The sequence below is a fragment of the Mus pahari genome, chromosome 4 (assembly GCF_900095145.1).
Source record: "Mus pahari chromosome 4, PAHARI_EIJ_v1.1, whole genome shotgun sequence".
NCBI classification, from domain to species: Eukaryota; Metazoa; Chordata; class Mammalia; order Rodentia; family Muridae; genus Mus; species Mus pahari.
The window spans coordinates 24,954,859-24,972,632 of NC_034593.1; the positions used below are offsets into that span (position 1 = coordinate 24,954,859).

The 17,774-nt window shown below is 41.1% G+C and overlaps 1 protein-coding gene across 9 annotated transcripts in view; it reads right to left on the bottom strand.

The window, feature by feature from the left end:
* Nucleotides 1–17,774, bottom strand: part of Mecom (MDS1 and EVI1 complex locus) — a 551,859-nt gene that overhangs the window by 293,733 nt on the left and 240,352 nt on the right. The window lies entirely within an intron of this gene.

Below are 17,774 nucleotides of genomic sequence, written 5' to 3' on the forward strand. Positions count from 1 at the left end.
AATGATATAATATGACAACTTCATAGACTACCAAACCATGCCTGGAGTCTGGGAATTGTCATTATCAACATGTGTAATACCTAGTAGCATTCGGTGGTCTGTACAGTATCCTTCCTGCCTTGTTGAGTCACACAGTCTAAGACAGTTGATGGGCCCCAGACAGTGCCTCCTAAAGACAACTGACTTCTTATGAAAGGCACCCCGGGGCATCTTCTGCATAAATTACTATAGTTTACAGCAAGAGAAGATTATGAATGTTTGCAAGGTGAAATTTATTGACAAACTGGGTCTAACTTATTTATATGGCTGGCCCAATAGGCTTTTGTTGAAATATTTATGCTATCTGTTCTTCTGCCCCACTAAACTCTATCACAATCATAAACACTGTTGAAAAATTATTCGCAGTTAGCAGGATTTAAACTGCCCGTTATATCACAAGCTAGTGCCAGTATACTTGTGTACTGGTTGATAAGGTCTCCTCCATGGAATAAATATACATTTGACTTTCAAAATCTTTGGTGGGCTCCATGCTTTGAAAAGTAAAGGTTTAAACAGATGTTCTGGGCATCGCCTGTACTGCATGAATGCTTCCACTGCATGTTCCCATTGACACTCTGGGGAAAGATTGCAAAGGGGCCCAGGTTTAAATCCCTTCCTAGCATTCAGAGGGGGATCAGATGAACAACTGTGGAGGTTGTAGCCCTCTCCAACGATGCTGTCACTTGGGCTTATTTGTGTACCCATTTGAAGATACTTTCCCAGTAACATGTTGTGACTAGTATGCCACAAAGCTGATAGGGATAGATCAGAAACCAAAGGCAATAAAGCTTCCTCCATCTGGTAGTTTAGCCTTGAATAGCAAAGACAGGAGGTGGTAGGAGGTATCTGGCCGTGCAGCAGAAGATGACTAAGTTGAGGTTCAGAATCATGGAAAGTCGAACAAGAACTGCATTTACGTTCCTGTGTAGTCAGGCATCTCCGGCCTTAGACTGACGAGAACCATATGCCATTGGCCTTTTGTATCTACAAACTCGTCCCATCCAGAGATCCAACCAACAACAGATGGAAGATATTCACACATATGGCAGTGCCTCCACTGAACTCACACACTTTCTCTTCCTGTCACTGTTCCTAAGCAGTTCAGTGTGACAACAAGTATCTAAATGGCTTTGGCACTTCAGTAGCCATTGGAAGTAACATAGCAACAACTTAAAGTTTACAGGAGCACTTGTGTAGGTTAGAGGCAAGTGATGTTATCTCAATAGAGGGAAGTATCAAGGGACTTTATTTCAAAAGTCTTCTCCAGTTCCCCCAACCCCCCATGTTCCAAGGAACAGCAGTCTGCACCAGTGTATTGCTTTGGGGTGTGTTTAAGAATAGGCCTCTTATTTTTAATGATTGGTAGAAACAACTTTTTCTCATGTGCATCTCAGAATAACGTGAAGAGGAACATAGGAATTATTTACCTTGCTGAGGCTACAGATAAGGCAGAAAATGGCAGTGCCAACAGATTCTCAAGTGGCATGCTCAAGTGAGGGCCTAAACTATGACTCTCATCTTCTAGCTGCAATTAGATGCCCTTACAGATAGACCAGATTTAGGTTTAATTGGTCTCAGAATAGTTGATGTACTGAGAGACAAGACTGGCCAGACTAGCCTGGAAGTAACATCCATCCAGAACAAAAGTTAGCAGAAAATGGCACCCCTGTTGCCTACTGATACCCCATATCTCCATCAGATGATGGCTCCATGCCCCAGGACTACCCATTTCTGCTTACAATAGTCAAACCGAACCACAGCTAACTAGAAAAAATGCACCAGAATGTTTTTTTGTTATTTAGTGTGATAAGAAAAGATAATTTTAAAGGACTTAGTCTGATTTTGTTTTTGTTTTTGTTTTTGTTTTTCAAGACAGGATTTCTCTGTACAGCCCTGGCTTCCTGGAACTCACTCTGTAGACCAGGGTGGCCTTGAACTCAGAAATCCACCTGCCTCTGCCTCCCGAGTGCTGGGATTAAAGGCGTGCGCCACCACCGCCCAGTGATAAATAGTCTCTAGCAAGTCTTTTATTTCAATGGGTTACAGCTATGTCAATTTGCTGAACTAAAGTCTGCATCACACTGCTTAATGAAAATAACAGACGCAACCATCCATTTCTGAGCCAAGCACAATCACACGCACATGGTCATAGCATCAGCGAAAGGGAGCAGAAGGACCCTTTGAAGCCAGCAGTTCAAAGCTGAGGGCCAGCATGAGTGCGAAGATACACAGAAGAGACGTCTCTTTTTTCATAACATTGTAGAACCCAGGTATTCGGAAAACCGGCAAGGCTCAGAGTTCACATCAAAGCATCGGAGATAATGTGGATAAGACCATGCAAATCTGGGTGAATCAAGACTGTTTGAGAGAGAAACATTGTAATGGAAGTCTATGAAGAGTGTGATTCCTGAGGATTCAGAATTACACAGTAATTCTGCTCACCCTGTTTTTATTGCTCTTACATGAGGTCTCCTTCATTCCACTTTCAAAGACTTGTCATCACTATTAAATCTTAGCGACTATGATCCAACATAGATCCAACATGCAACAAAATGTCAGTCATTCAGTCAACAAGCTTTGTCCATGAAAAGCCCCATGGGGCAGGGGGAGGGGGTCACAAAGAAGAATCAAGTGAAATTTCTGATTGGAAAGGACTTATACTCTTGTCAAAGAGAAAGGGTGAATGTCCGGGCAGAATGCGCATCTAGGAACCTCCACTAAACAAACTGTCCAGGGAGTGTTAGAGAAAACAAGAATTGTACCCATCAAGCCATGAGTGATCTTCCTTTTCATTAATGAAAAACTAAAGCCAAATGTGGTTAAATGTTCTATTTATGAAGAAGACAGATAATCAGGAGGACCATGAGACAAAGGGTTGTAGACTGTGGCCGAGCCTGGGAGAGGTAATGACTTTTAATTGGATTGAGTTTATCATACTTGCAGGGGTACCGCAGACTCAGAGGGAAGGATTAGCATGATTTCCACTTTCTATTATTTGGCATAATGAGAAAACAGAGGGTGGTCCACATCCCTGGTGCACATTATGAGCCATAGGAGATGCTTAATATGTCAGGTTTGGGTAGCACTGAACTCTCTTATATAAACACATTTATTTGGACATAGCTAAGTCAAAATAAGTCACCTGGAACAAAGGTCAGAGGTCATTAATTTGCATAGTACAAAGGATTTATGAATTTTTAAATTAATCCTCCCGGATCTCTACACCATTTCAAACGGTAGGGCACATCTGCATTTTTCTTCAAAGTTTAGATAGCTTAAAGGGTCAAATGAAAAGTCCTGGCTGAAGGAAAACCAACTGAGCAGGCTTCTTCTAGGTGGAAAATGAATACACCATAAATCCCTCTGAGAAATGGCCTTATAGACAGGAAAATACAGACACACGCACACACTCAACCTGGAAAAATCACTACACTGACAAAATCATGTGCAAATGTCTATGAGTCACACATACATGCACGTGCACACACACACACACACACACACACACACACACATGCATCAACATACCCCAAATTCAGGAGTCTGAAGGAGGGATGGCAGCATACAATGTACCCACAAACTAAGGCCCAGAGGACAGATTTGGGGTGCCAGACTCACTGCGGAGTGTCCAGAACCCAGCCAAGCTTTTAGCCAAAGCAAGTAATTCCATGTGATCTTACTGACTTAGAAGTCTTAGCTACAGCGAGCCAGTTCTATGGAAGGTACTAAGTGGTGCCGGTCTCCTTCTCAGCATTGGGAAGCTCTAACATTAAAGTCCATAGAGCGTCAAGCACACTTGTCAGCAGTGTGTAATGACATGTAAATGTGACCCCTCTGATGCAAGTGAGCATTAACTCCATGTCCACGTGTACTTGAACTTAAAGATTCCCAGTCGTGCTCTTTCTCTGCCTCGTATTTGAGATACTAACAGACGGACTTCCCCCAAGTGCAACCAATTCAGAATTTGTATTACCCTCTCCTTATAATGCAAGCTTTTCAACTATTGGTTATAAAACAAATAAAAATAAACAAGTCATTTCATGGATGACCCACACTTCTGTTCTTCCATCATGTTTATCAGTCTTCTTCAAAATGAGAATTGGAAGCCTGTATTAAATATAGCCAATATATTTTACTCTACCAATATTTATTGAAGCATCTACTGTGAAGCAACTATGCCCCATGGGTTTGGACTGTAACTTTCACAAGGGAGGAGACTTTGCCTTCATCACTGATACCTTTGCATTGCCAAGAATGATATCTGAAACAAAATGCATGCTCAATAAATATTTGTTAAATAAAAGAATAAATTCAGGAAGGGCACAGAAATAAGCCACAGGGAATAAAGAACCCGATCTGCTATCAACAAACCAGGCAGTGTATTCAAAGTTCACATGGAATGTAGTTTTAAAAACATCAATCTGGGGACTAGAGATACAGCTCCATTGGTAGAGTATATCCCTAGCATACAGGAAGCTCTTAGGTCCATCCCTGGCAGTAGATAAACCCAGCATGTGTAATCCCAGTACTCAAAAGGAGTGGAGGCAGGAAGGTCAGAAGCTCAAAGTTTTCAGTCAGTCTAGGGTATGTGAGAACCTGTCTCACATATGTTCTCTCTCTCTCTCTCTCTCTCTCTCTCTCTCTCTCTCTCTCTCTCTCTCTCTCTCNTACACAGGTTGAACTGAGAATATAAATAGGGCTGGGGTTTGAAGGTTTGCTTTCTTGGTTTTGTCTTGGTTTTTTGTTTGGTTTGTCTTTGTTATTGTTTTGATTCTTGTTCTTTTCTCTCTCTCTCTCTCTCTCTCTCTCTCTCTCTCTCTCTCTCTCTCTCTCTCTCTCTCTCTCTCTCATATACTCACACCTCCTCTCCTCCTCTCCTTTCTCTCTTCCCTCTTATTCCTCCCTCTCTCTTCTCCCCCTCTAACTCCTCTCTTTCCTCCCCCTCTCTCTCCTCTCTCTCTCTCTCCTCCTCTCCCCCCATATGAACTCTATTGCTAGAACTATCAATAAAGAAATCTTACACAATAGAATCTGTCTTTAGATCCATGGCTTCCTATTCAAGACTCTGAACTAATAATATCATAATAAATTTAAATAGTCTATAAACCTTAGATCCTGTTTAAGCCAAAAGACCCCTGGTGTACTACCTGGTTAGGAAATTCTATACAATCAGAAAAGTCCTATAAAATGTCTGATGTTATCCAACATGGTAGCCACTGGCCACATGTGACAAGTGACCTCTTGAAGTATAGCAATTCCAAACTAAGATGTGCTGAAAGTTTAAATTTTTATTATATTCCAGATTTAAAAAAAATACTTAATCAAAGTAAAATGTAAAACACCTAGCTGATAATTTTTATTGATATAATTTGTTGATACCTACTAAGGTATGTAATTTTGGAAATAGTGGGTTTAATAGAACATAATAAAGTCACTTTTACTTTTTTCATTTATCTTCTTTAGTGTGGCTACTAGAATGTTCTAAATTAAGATGCAGTTCATATGTCCTTTCCTGTAGATCAACACTGGCTTTTAAAAATACTTCTGATACTAAGTTGACATAAGAATCAGAATAGTCATACATCTTCCATTTTCATAAGCTTTCAGATAAAATACAAGTGCCACGAGTCATTCTCATTATTATTATAGACTTCTCTCTGTCTTTAAATCTTAAGTGGTAGCGCTCAAAGGTCGCTGGCATTTAGATCTATCTGTGTTCCCATGACAAAAGGTGATGAAATGCTATGTGAACGGTTCATTCCCCACCACTCCCTGTCGGTATGTCTCCACATGGACACGTATTGAAATGAAATACTAAGAGAGATCAATATGGTTATTGACATGGTGCAGAAAGATGAGGTAATTTGAGAACACTCCATAGCCAGAATCTCGGTGATGATGTAAGAAGCAGACTGTGCTAACAACACCTGGCGAGGCATACATTTTGAAAAGGGTACCACTGGCTGAGGAGCCGTGAGGCGTGCTTGATGATAAGCAAGACAAATCTATTCCATGAATTCAGTCCGGCATGCAAAGGGAAGATGTTAAGGTATGAACTTGTTTCTTTCCCTATCTTTCGAGTAGCACAATTCAGTTTCTCCAACAGAAATTCCATTCCATCTTGCCATAAACAAAATATGCCTCAAAACACATGGCAGATAAACAAAAGCAAACAAACAAACAAACAAAAATAAACGGAAGACCTTTTAAGGTGCCATGGCAATCGTAGCACAGTTGGTAGAGCTGAAGTGAGGAGGGAAATCTACTCCCCAGTGGTGGTGTGTATGTAACACAGCTGTGATGGTGTTCCCAAAAGGTTTAAGTTCTGTAGGTACGACACTCAGAAACCTCAGCGCTGAGCTGCCAAGTGAAGCCCGTGTTCCTTCGAGGAAGACGAAGGAATGGCGTTGTCTGGAGCAGGTCTACACTCTTACCAGGCCAAGCTTCTGAGACGTTTTATGAATATTAATTGATGTATTTACTGACCTTGGGCAGTTGCTAACCCAACATTCCAGCCATTGTTCCAAGCCTATCATGTTCTTCCAGGCTGTTGGTTTTGGAGTGGCTCTGTAATCCTAGTGAGCTACCCGAAACGGTGATCAATCAACACCCTGAAAGCTTCTGGTACATCCCAATACCTGCTAGCTGCTTTGATAAATAGTATTCATGGGACTGTGTGAAATTTACATTGTGGGAGGACTTAAATACATGTGGGAACATGGCAGCCTATTGTTCCTGGATTTTTTTTTTATTATTATGTTTAAACAAAGTCTTTTGTTTACAGCAAATCGTCACTTGTGCCAAGTTCATTCTGTCTCTCTACACACCATTGGGCCATGTTTCTCTCTGCTTTTCAATATTGCCATGCATGCTCATTTTGTGGTAGACAAGGTAAGCAAAAATAAAAATACAATAATAAGATAGTGGGAGTGATGAGATTCGAAGTCATTCATGTGCATGTATCATTCTTTAGAAGTCTGGACAAAGACATTGAAGCACACCTCGTGTTAGAATGATTGTGCCTGGTTGAGTGTGTGCTGCAGAGTTTATACTGGGCAGCTAAAAAGCTTCCTTCTGCATCCAGAAAACTGGCACTCACACTTGTAAAGACATCAGAGTTGCGGTTCTTTTAAAAAACTGGCCACTTCCCCTAATTTTTTTTCTAAGTGACCATAATCTCTCCTCCCATCTTAGGCTTTTATGGTACATTATAACCTAGACAGAAGAGTCAAGAACATGTCCATGAACTTCCTGAAGACTTTGATTTCTCTATCTTGTCTTGTGATGGCATTTAAATCTAGAATGCCCTTCATTCATTCCCTGTAGGAGTGCTTCTTAGTGAAGGCCTGGTGAGGTTCTGCAAGCTGGAAGTGGAGCAAACACATCCGAAGCATCCCTGTGCCCCGATGGTACCAGCTGGAGGGTAGAAAGGAGAAGGCCAACCCGTGGGTAAACAGAATGCCTGTGGTATCCCAGGGCTCAGAGGAAGATGGAGTACTGTGAAGTGCAGGGCTGCATGAGGTCTGTGGCAAGAAATCCTCACAGAGGCAGCATTTTCGAATTTCACCTTGGAGCTCTTAAAGAAAGCTAATTTTCTTTTTTAATTTTTTTTGCACATTATATTTTGATCATATTCTTTCCCCTCCCCAAAGTCCTCCTGGATCCTCTCCACATGGATATCCACCCAACTTCATGTTCTTCTCTTGCAAATAATAATAATAATAATAGTAATAATAATAAATTAATAATAATAATAGAAAAACACCACAAAAGGCGAAAAGCACTAAGACATAACAAAGAAATTACACACACATTCACCAGAAATTGAAAAAAAACAAAAATAAAAACAAAAAACAAACCCAAAACACAAAAACTGAAATCCCTTTAATAAGTGATTTCAACATGGCTGAGCATGAGCCTGTCCATGCCTGTGGTCCCTGCGTGTGCTTGGTGATAAACCCAGTGACATGCCATTAGAGATTTTTCCCTCTCTGAACAGCTACCAAGCACTTGGAAATCGCATGGTTAGGGATGGGACTTTGTGTCCACTTCCTCTCCTCCATGCTGAGACTTTGTCTGACTCGAACTTGTGCAGGCCACGTACGTGCTACCACAGTCTCTGACTTCATGGACACATCAGTCCTATGTCTGGGGAGTGTCCTTTCCTTGGAACCATCCACTGCCCCTGGATCTCACGGTCTGTCTCTGTCCTCTGCTCTGAGCCTTGAGGAGGGCGGGATAGAAATATCCCACTGGGGGCTGAGTGCTCCAAGGACTCTCACAGAGTGAGCTCTTTTTATGTCTGTCTTTTCAGCTTGGTGTTTTCATTCCTGGCTACCAAGGACAAGGGCTAGCTCTGTCTCATGCAAGGGCTAGCTCTGTCTCATGTACCTCCCTAGCCTCCATCTGGAGCAAGGAACACAGTAAATGCTCACATCAAATTAGAACTACCTTTCAAAAAGTGCTGCTTAGGAGCTGTTCCATATTTGAGATATTCTTTGTATGTCATCTGAATCTTATAAGTGATTTCAACAATCATTGTTACCACTAAACCTGCTAACTGTTCTCTGGTCAAAAACCTTGACCAAGCCTCATCAAAGTTCAAGTTTATGAATAATGGTCTCTCCTGTTCATTTCAGAGAGTTACGCTTGGGTGAATTTAAAAAAAAAAAAAAGGCAGTTTTTGAGCTTTTCACTTGAAAATAATCCCCCAAACTGAGTGTTCCCTTGTTGAAAGTGTAAGAAAGAGAAACTTTTAGACAACAAACCAGAGTACTGAGATGAACGCTTGACAGCACAAGCTGGAGCTGACAAAGTCGGTGAGGGTAGGTGGGATTGGCTTTGTATATTTCTGTACACATGTGTGTGCGTGCGCGTGTGCTCACTTGCAAGTGCATATGGCCACAGAGGCTGACTTCAGGTTTCTTCTCTACTGTGTCTTTCACTGCCCCTGGACTTCTAGCTAAGCTGGATGGCAAGCAAGCCAGCAGGATTTGCCTGTCTCCGCCCACCCAGGGCTGGGCTTACAGATGCAGGCTGCAATGCCTAACTACTTTTTTCTGTTCTTAATATGGCTACTGGGAACTCAAGTCTTCTTGCTTGCATAGCGAACATTTTACCACTGAGCCATCCGCTCTGTTCTTTCTCTTTCCTAAAATAAGTGTCGTGTTCTTTTGTCCTGGACTCAAATGCTGTGGCCCACAGAGACCTTTATTCCATAAGTGATACCTATTAAAAAGAAAAAAAAAAAAGTGAATTGTTCTCTCAGAAGAACAGGTAGGGCAGGTAATAAAAGTGTCCATTTCCAAAGAAGCCAAATGTCCTTAACTAGTTGGGATCTGATTCTGACATTCCAGTTCAACAAAAGAACTCCAACCCCCGACCCAACAAAGGAATGCCTCTGAGTTTAAACTGAAGCCACGAACACTCCCCATTCTACTACAAATACCAAGAACAACTAAGGCCTTTTTCTTCCTGCTATATTTGACATCCATTTTAATGATCCTTACTTTATTGCTTGTCAGAAAAGTGAAATGGCCTGTCGATTTTATAGAGTCTCTCCTACCTTTTGGATGGTTATATTATGTTTTGAAATAAGTGTATACACCCCCCCTTCCTTTTTTTTTTTTTTCCCCTTTCTTTTTAAGCCTAAATGGCACATGTGTGAGTCGGTACCCGGCTGCCAGCAGAATGAAATCATCATTTCTGGGGTCCAGGAGAATAGATCAAAATCATGCCAGCACTTTCATGGATGGATATATGCTGCTAAATGGATGTTTACCTAGAAAAGCCATCATCTGGCACGCAGCACTGAGAACGCCCTTATGCAGCTAACTCATGTCTACTAAACAAATTTGGCTGGGCTGCCGTGAGAGTCACCCAGTGGAAATTCTCAACATACATTTGTTTGAATGAGCCGTCACTCTGGGTTGATCTGCTGATGATCTGTGTCACTTTGTTTAAATGTCCTTGTGTGATATATATATATATATATATATATATATATATATATATATATATATATATATTCCTTCCACTTAGAAGGCAGTGTGTTTCTGTGATGGATTAAATAGAAGTGAAATTTGAGAGTGACTCCTGTTTTTGATTCCTGTGTTCTTAGGCAGGTGGGTCTGGAGTAATCAAGAATGTCACATTCAAACACAGGGGAAAACAAGGAGCAATTTTGATTTAAAACACATTACTGTAAAGATATATTTGCTACTGTGTTCTCCTACTATAGGAAGCCATTTAGGATTCCCCATCCAAACAAACACCATATGGATTGACTCTCAACCTCCCTTTTAAATACCCAAAATCAGGGACACAGAGCTCTCTGCTGGGATTCCCCGGTCCTAGAGAAGTAAGCAAAGACTCACGGCTGATGTTTGGATTCAGAAATCAAATGCAAGGTCGGGCTAGAACTGAAGCTCCAGTTCTCAAATATCGATGTAATGGTTCAGATGGAAACCCAACACCACAGGGCCATACCATGTCTGCGGCACTAATCAAGGAGCTGCCTGTTTGCTCCGTGGTTAAAGCACTTCCCGCAGCTAATCTCCCTAGATAGGGTCTCCGCTTTAATAACCTACGGGGTCTGCTGTTAAGTGCTGGGATCTGGCCACCATCAGCACTGATGTCTCTGCTCTGCCAAACCCCAGACATCACGTGATGTATACACACTCTGCCACCACCCCCGCCTCGGCCCTTGTGGAGGTGGTAAACCAAGAGTCTGCCTTGAGCTGGGTCTTCCTAGGCTAAAAAACAAACAAACGAATAGTTAATTATTCTTCACCCACTCACTATCATCAGTCCTTTGGGCTAATGCAAAATAATCTCTCAAACTTCTGGCCACTAATCACTTACTCTTTTTTAATATGTATTCAAAGATCTAGCTATGTATTTAAAGATCTAGGAGCCATACAGGCATGGAGTATGTACTCTGGAAATCAAAGTGACTAGTTCTGTTCTTGGCCTCAAAAACTAACACCCTCGTAGAGAGACAGTCAAACACCACATAGTACACTATTGACTGATTCAGTGGAGGAGCCAGTGATAGAGTAACATGATTATCATTAATAAACTAAGTTGGCAACTCCAAGGGACCAGGACATGGATGGCTGACCAAGGCACATGTGGAAGAACGGCAGTGAGTCAAAGCTGATGTTGGTGTCCTGGGCAGTTAGATGGCTACAGGAGAGCTCTAGATGCCTGACAGCTTAAAAAAAAAAAAAAAAAAAAGCCATGAAGAACAGGCTAACAATCAGTCTGAAAATGGAGGGCGAAATTCCCTTACATGCTCAACTCAAGAAAGGCACCCAGTACCCCCCCCCATTCTGCCTGCATACTCTTACAGAACGTTCAGGCCTCAGGACCCCACTTACTTCATTACACCCTTCCATACCAGCTGCCCCTATTCCATACCAACTTTGCCCATCTTAGCTCAGGTAGTGTTTGCACACAGTGCCTAGAAACACACATCCTTCCTTAGCACCATGCTGTGTGAGGTGGGACTCCTAGAGAGAGAGATGGATGGATTTGGTAAAACTTTATGCAGTTAAATTCAATATGTCATTCTGAGGGAAAAATATATTTCAAGAATACTAAATGTCATTTGTTAAGGTAATTCAAATGACTTAAGTGAATATTCAGGAGCTCTTAGAGAATGATACCCTCAGAACCCAAGTCTCCAAAGCCCGTGGGGCTCCTCCACACTCCACAGCTACCACTAACATTTCTCTCAGCCATGTGCTTCCTTCCCCAAAGTGATCTACTTGATAATATTGAAGATTTGAGTGAGGGCTGTGCTTAACATTATTTATAACTATGTTAATTTTTACACAGTGGCCTAGTCTTGTCACTTAGGCTGGTACAATAGATACCAACAGGACAACATCACAGAGTATGGGCATAGCTTCCAGCTCTCTCTCTCTCTTTATAAGTCATGCTTTTTCATATATACACAAAGAAAACCCTCTCTGATTTTGATATACTTCTAGGTGTTCTGCTTTGAGTCTTTTAAAATTTTTATTTATTTTTTATTTTAAGAATCTTAAAGGTAAGAGAGTTAACTACAAAGCACTTATATATTTGGGGGGGAGGCTTTCTTATGTCATCCAAACAAGATTGAAAATAAAGCCCTTTCAAGACAGGTGGGTATTTACCAGTGACTAGCCAGCCACCAAGGTAAATAGTAAGTAAAATAAACTAAGAACAAAATGAAAATAAGACAGAGAGCCCATAGTAACTCATAGACGCCTGAGTGGTTAAAATGTTCTTCCCTGTTTTGGCTTTTGATATTTAGTTCTTGTATTTGCCCTCAAACAGATGGATAATGATGTGTACATTTCTTTAACTGATAAACTTCATACAACTCAGGCACAGGGACTTGTGAAAACACGTATAGGCAGATTTGACTCTGCCCCTGGTTTCCTAAGAAAAATCAAATGGGAAGATGGATCAAAATTTACATAGTTGGCTGCCAAATTTCTTTGCCTGGGAACCAGGGGATCAAATCATCTAGTGCTGAGAGACCTGGTCTTCAAAGGACTCTAGAAAACTGGCTCAAAAGTCAATAAGAGTTTTTCTACAAACCTAGACTCTTTTGTGACTCAGAAACTTGAAATGCTGAATAAAGATAAGCATATCTTTTTCCTTAGGTTTAGAAAGACTTTGAATAAGTTGCTAATAATAAATATATATTGAGGGCTTTATTTGTTGCCTCTGAGCCTAACTTGTACACACACACACACACACACACACAAGCACACACACACACACACACACACGTACACACACACAAATGCACACTCCCAAAGCACTCAGGTCTTGCCTTATTGAAATGACAAAGGTAGTCCTTTGCACAATTTGAAATGTACAAAGAGAAGAAAGACCAAACCTCAAACTACCCAAAAAGCCAGAGCTCAAACATTATTAAAGTTCACCAACAAATAGAACTAAGCCAGTTCAAAATTAATTAGGAATAAACTGGAAGCGAATGCAGCAAACTGGGCGCCAAGCTGAGCACATGCAAAGCAAACAGTCTTGAAACTCTCTCAACATGCAGTTCTGCCCCTGGACTGTTGCCTACAGAGACCACTAGAGAAGGAAGCCATACAAACACGTCACCCCCAGGGCAGGCTGATTCCTGGGCTAGTCCCTTAGCAGCCTCCTCTACCCTTTGGCTGCCAGGCTTCCTGGAGCCCTGCCCTGCAGACCAGAGAGCCCCATGCAGAGAAGGGCTCTGGCCACCCCGCCAGCCTGGTATTTGGCTCCCCAGCCACAAGTATGATGGATGATGATGAATCACGGCACCACCAAAACCGTGTGAATTCCCAAGGCCCCTGATTATTCTAATCGAGCCCCCCAGAAGAAGGCCAGGCCTTCACAAAAGCCTCCAAGCAAACCTCCCATTCCCCTTGTCTGCTTGACACAGACCTCACTAAATAAAGCAATGGGCCAGATATGGATACACAGATCCAGGGCTTCATATTCATTGTTCAGTGATATGATTTAGCCTTGAATGAATTTTTAATGAACACTCAGAGTCGGATCACAGTGGCATGGGCCACTCTGGCTTTTCCTGGGGAAGACGATGTCTGTGAATACTTGCTGGTCACAACTTCTCCAATGTTCTCCTGCTCTGCCAGAAAATAGAGTCAAATCATTTTCTTGTATATCCCCCCCCGCCACCTTACACACACACACAGACACACACACACACATACATATACATATACACACAGAAACACACTATATACACAAATGTTAATGCACACGTATACACTATCTTTCCTAACACCACAGATGTATTTGGCAAAGGTATTCCAATAGAATTCATCCTTAATACATAAAGAGTATCACAGCTGAACATAGACATCGTAATAAATAAATTTTATGCTATAGCAACAGAGGCTACTTCGTGAGCACACTGCTGTTTGCTTTAATGAGTCGGGGGCTTTGACTTACTTAGACTGTGCTTGTATATTGGTTTGCTTTGGTCAGGTAAGTTTCTAGTTTGCTCGGTGGGAAGGTCACTCTATCTAGGTTTTGTAAAATAGGGTTCAGCCACTATTGTTAGCCTCTTGGATCATTTCAGAGTGGTGTGGACAGAACTAATGGTGCCACAGTGCCAGTAACTCCACCCAATTAGTTATATCAGAACTACAATGGTGCACTTGCTGTGTAGGAGGCTGATTCTAGGCAGTTTCCAATATGTGGGTACCAAACTACCCTTGTACCACCAAATCCCCATTGTGCTGCCCTCTGAGTTCCTGAAATATCTCAGAATTGTACAGCAACATGAGGATATGGCTCAGAAATTATTCCAAGATGTCTACATCAGAGAAGTATGTGGAAAAGGAACCCAGCACATTAAGTGAAGAGTTTCTATGAAATGTTTGCATTAGAATTTTAAAAAAAAAATGTGAGCTACTTTTTCAAATAATTAGAACTTCTGGGTTAGGTTGAAAAGACTGACTTTAACCATTAAGTATCCTAGCCATTCTTCCATGTCATCTTCTCCTTAATGATACCTCACAAAATACACATTGATGCCCTCTCTGATTGGCCATGGACCTTTAAAGATGATTTCAGAATAGTTCATCCTGACAAACAGCTCTTAAGATAGTCAACCAGAAAGTCTATTTACTAGCCATAAAGGTCAATAAACAAGAACAAATCTTTGGGAAAAGCAGCTCCTTTTTAATAGTGATTCCATTAACTAACTGGGAAATTCTACACACATATTTTCATCTCTCTGGGAAATAATTTCCTCACCTGTAAAATTACTGAACACAGGGAGCCCCCAGGGTGCCTTCCAACCCATATTCTGGGAGTCTATCAATCTTGATGTGGTTGTGAGAGTCAATTCCTAGAAAAAGCCATAAGAACATGGCTCCTCTCTGTAAAAGTCAATACAACACCATGTGCAAATAGACTCCAGAAAGGCCACTGCAGATGGCCATAGATGGCATTTCATTTCATTCTGGAACACTGTCAGGGGTCAATTTGGAGACACAGAAGTTATAACTTTTACTAAGTAATGACAACATGCTGAACTGGCATGATGCTGTGCACTTGACATTATTGTTGTAGGTACTCTCCCCTAAACCTACTGAAGAATGAGCAATAGTCCCATTTTACAGATGGAAAAAGAAAAATTAATAAATATCCCTAAGACTTGGAGAATTTATGAATCCCCTTGAAATAAACCCCTGTGCTGGGATCAAGATATAATGTTTTCACATAATTCTATTTCAAAGTCATTGCTAGGGCACCAATCCCTTCTTACCATGTACAACAAACAAATTATCAAAGACCTTTAAATTTGGCAGTAACTCCTATGCAGCAATGCCTCCCGTACTCCTAGAAGTCTGATCTTTCCAATTTAGATACTTCTTTAACCAATCCCGCTATAGATCTCAAATAAAAGTAAAGGTAACTTGTTCAAATGTCAAACAAATTTAAAGCAAACACTGATTTAGCATTGATTATCTTACCAATTCACAAAAATAACTTTTAAGGTCTAGAATTATCATAACACTTGTTTTTGCTACTTTGAATAACTTCTAAGTATAACATCCAAAAATAAATTAAAACAAAAACGGCAACTAAATATAATTTTTGATATGTTAACAGTGGCCTCAGGAGGAGCATGCTGTTTAATATCTCAAATAATTACAAAGTACTTATTTAAGATTATGTCTACTTAATGATTCCAGTTCGAAATCAAGATAGGAAACACACACACACACACACACACACACACACACAAAACCCTGTATGGAAATGTCTGCCTGCTTCTACATTCTATAGATTTACTGACTACATCAGGACATTGCCAGGTCTTATTGTTAGATCTAATCAAACCACTGCTCTTCATGCTGGCATTCACAGATTCTATTTCTGAATGGTCAGCTGGGAAGCTATGACACTGATATGCAAATTCAAGTTTCGCCCACCCATTCATTGGCCTTGGAAGTTGACTCTGCTTGGAAAAATTCCAAGATTCCAAGATCTGCTCCAACCCAGTTGTGAATATCAAAGACCAGGGGACAGTGTGATTTCTACTACTTCAGTCAGCCTGTGAAAGGCCAACATTCTGCATATCTTCAAAGAGCAGAGTCTGTCTCAAAAAAAAAAAAAAAAAAAAAAAAAAAAAAACCACGTACAAAATAGCCCACTACAAAAGAAAAATCCTTCAAGAGTTTGACCATTGAAGGAGGACCAGAAGTCAGAGGAAAGCCCTCTGAGAACAATATAAAAATGGCAGCTGTGAGAGGAGGAGAGGCATGCCATGAAATGGGAGACCCTCTGCTGATGGATGAGCACCTTTAAACTCCAACCCAATAAAAGAATTAGCAGCCCCAATGTATAATCAGCACAGCAAGCAGAGTATGTCAGCACGTGATAGGCACGATAATCAATCAACATGGGAGATGGAAACGAGCAGAGTAAATAGCAACCCAGAGCTTGACAGCCCTTCTGCTGCCTACATCCCTTATACCACAGGAAGTAGGAATTAATATGCAGTCCAGGACCACCCCAACAAATACAGCAACAAAGTAAGGACTTGGGGGTCTCGGTTCTCAGTCAGAACAAACTCGACACTCCCAGACTGGAATGTGTTGGTGGTTTGCTATTTCTTAGATGTATTCTGAAGAGCTTGTCTCCAAGAAATCAATGGGCACTTCAAAAACATCAAAAAGAGCCTGGGAAATGGCTCCGTTTGTAAGCACTTGGTATGGAAACGTAAGGAACTGTGGTTGGATCCCCAGCACACACATGACAGTCAGATGCATATGCACCTGTAATCCCAACTGCAGGTGACAGAAGACAAGAAAGTCTCTTAGTGTTGACCAGCCAGTCTACTCATCATCTGACCACATGTGCATGGGTACACATGTACACATATGCACAGACATATAAATACCAAACATACCTATCACTATTTTGCCTCCCCATGAAAGATTTCAGAAATAATTTTGTTTCAAGATCAGGAGCTTCAGACATGAGCAGATCTAGCTTTTTTTTTTTTAATCTCTGTTGACCATATATATGTTCACCACTGACCTCAGACAAGGAATATAGCTGGGGGATGGGAGGGAGCTCAGTTTTAAGTTTATACGTTTATAAAGCAGGAGGTTAATTCGCCTTAACAAGAGAGGTTGTAATGACTCAACGAAATAGCATAGCAAAGTATCTTAGAAGTGGAAGAACAGTAGGCTGTCAATGACAAAGGCCATGTGTTGGCACCCCAGTCCCCTTAGACCTGCCATAATGCTTCCACCACCCACCCCACCATGCTCTTATGAAATGTAATATCCGCAGAGAATAAGTAAGAATGTTACAGTACCATTTCAGGGTTCCTCAGAAGGGCACAAAATGGTCTACCTATAAAGACTAGTTTTCCCATAAGACACTCATGTAACATTAAGTCATTTAAACTTTCTATATCACAATCAACTTCTGGTAATCTCAAAGAAATAATCTCTCATCCACCTGAGCCCCAAGCCAATGAACTAGAAAAAAAAAAGAGAGAGACATTTAAAGACAACAAAAGAAACATGGTGAACACCAATGGCTTGTGCTGTAAAAGCAAGAATTGACAAATGAGACCTCATAAAATTGCAAAGCTTCTATAAGGCAAAAGACACTCTCAACAAGACAAAAAGGCCACCAACAGATTGGGAAAGGATTTTTACCAATCCTAAATCTGATAGAGGACTAATATCCAA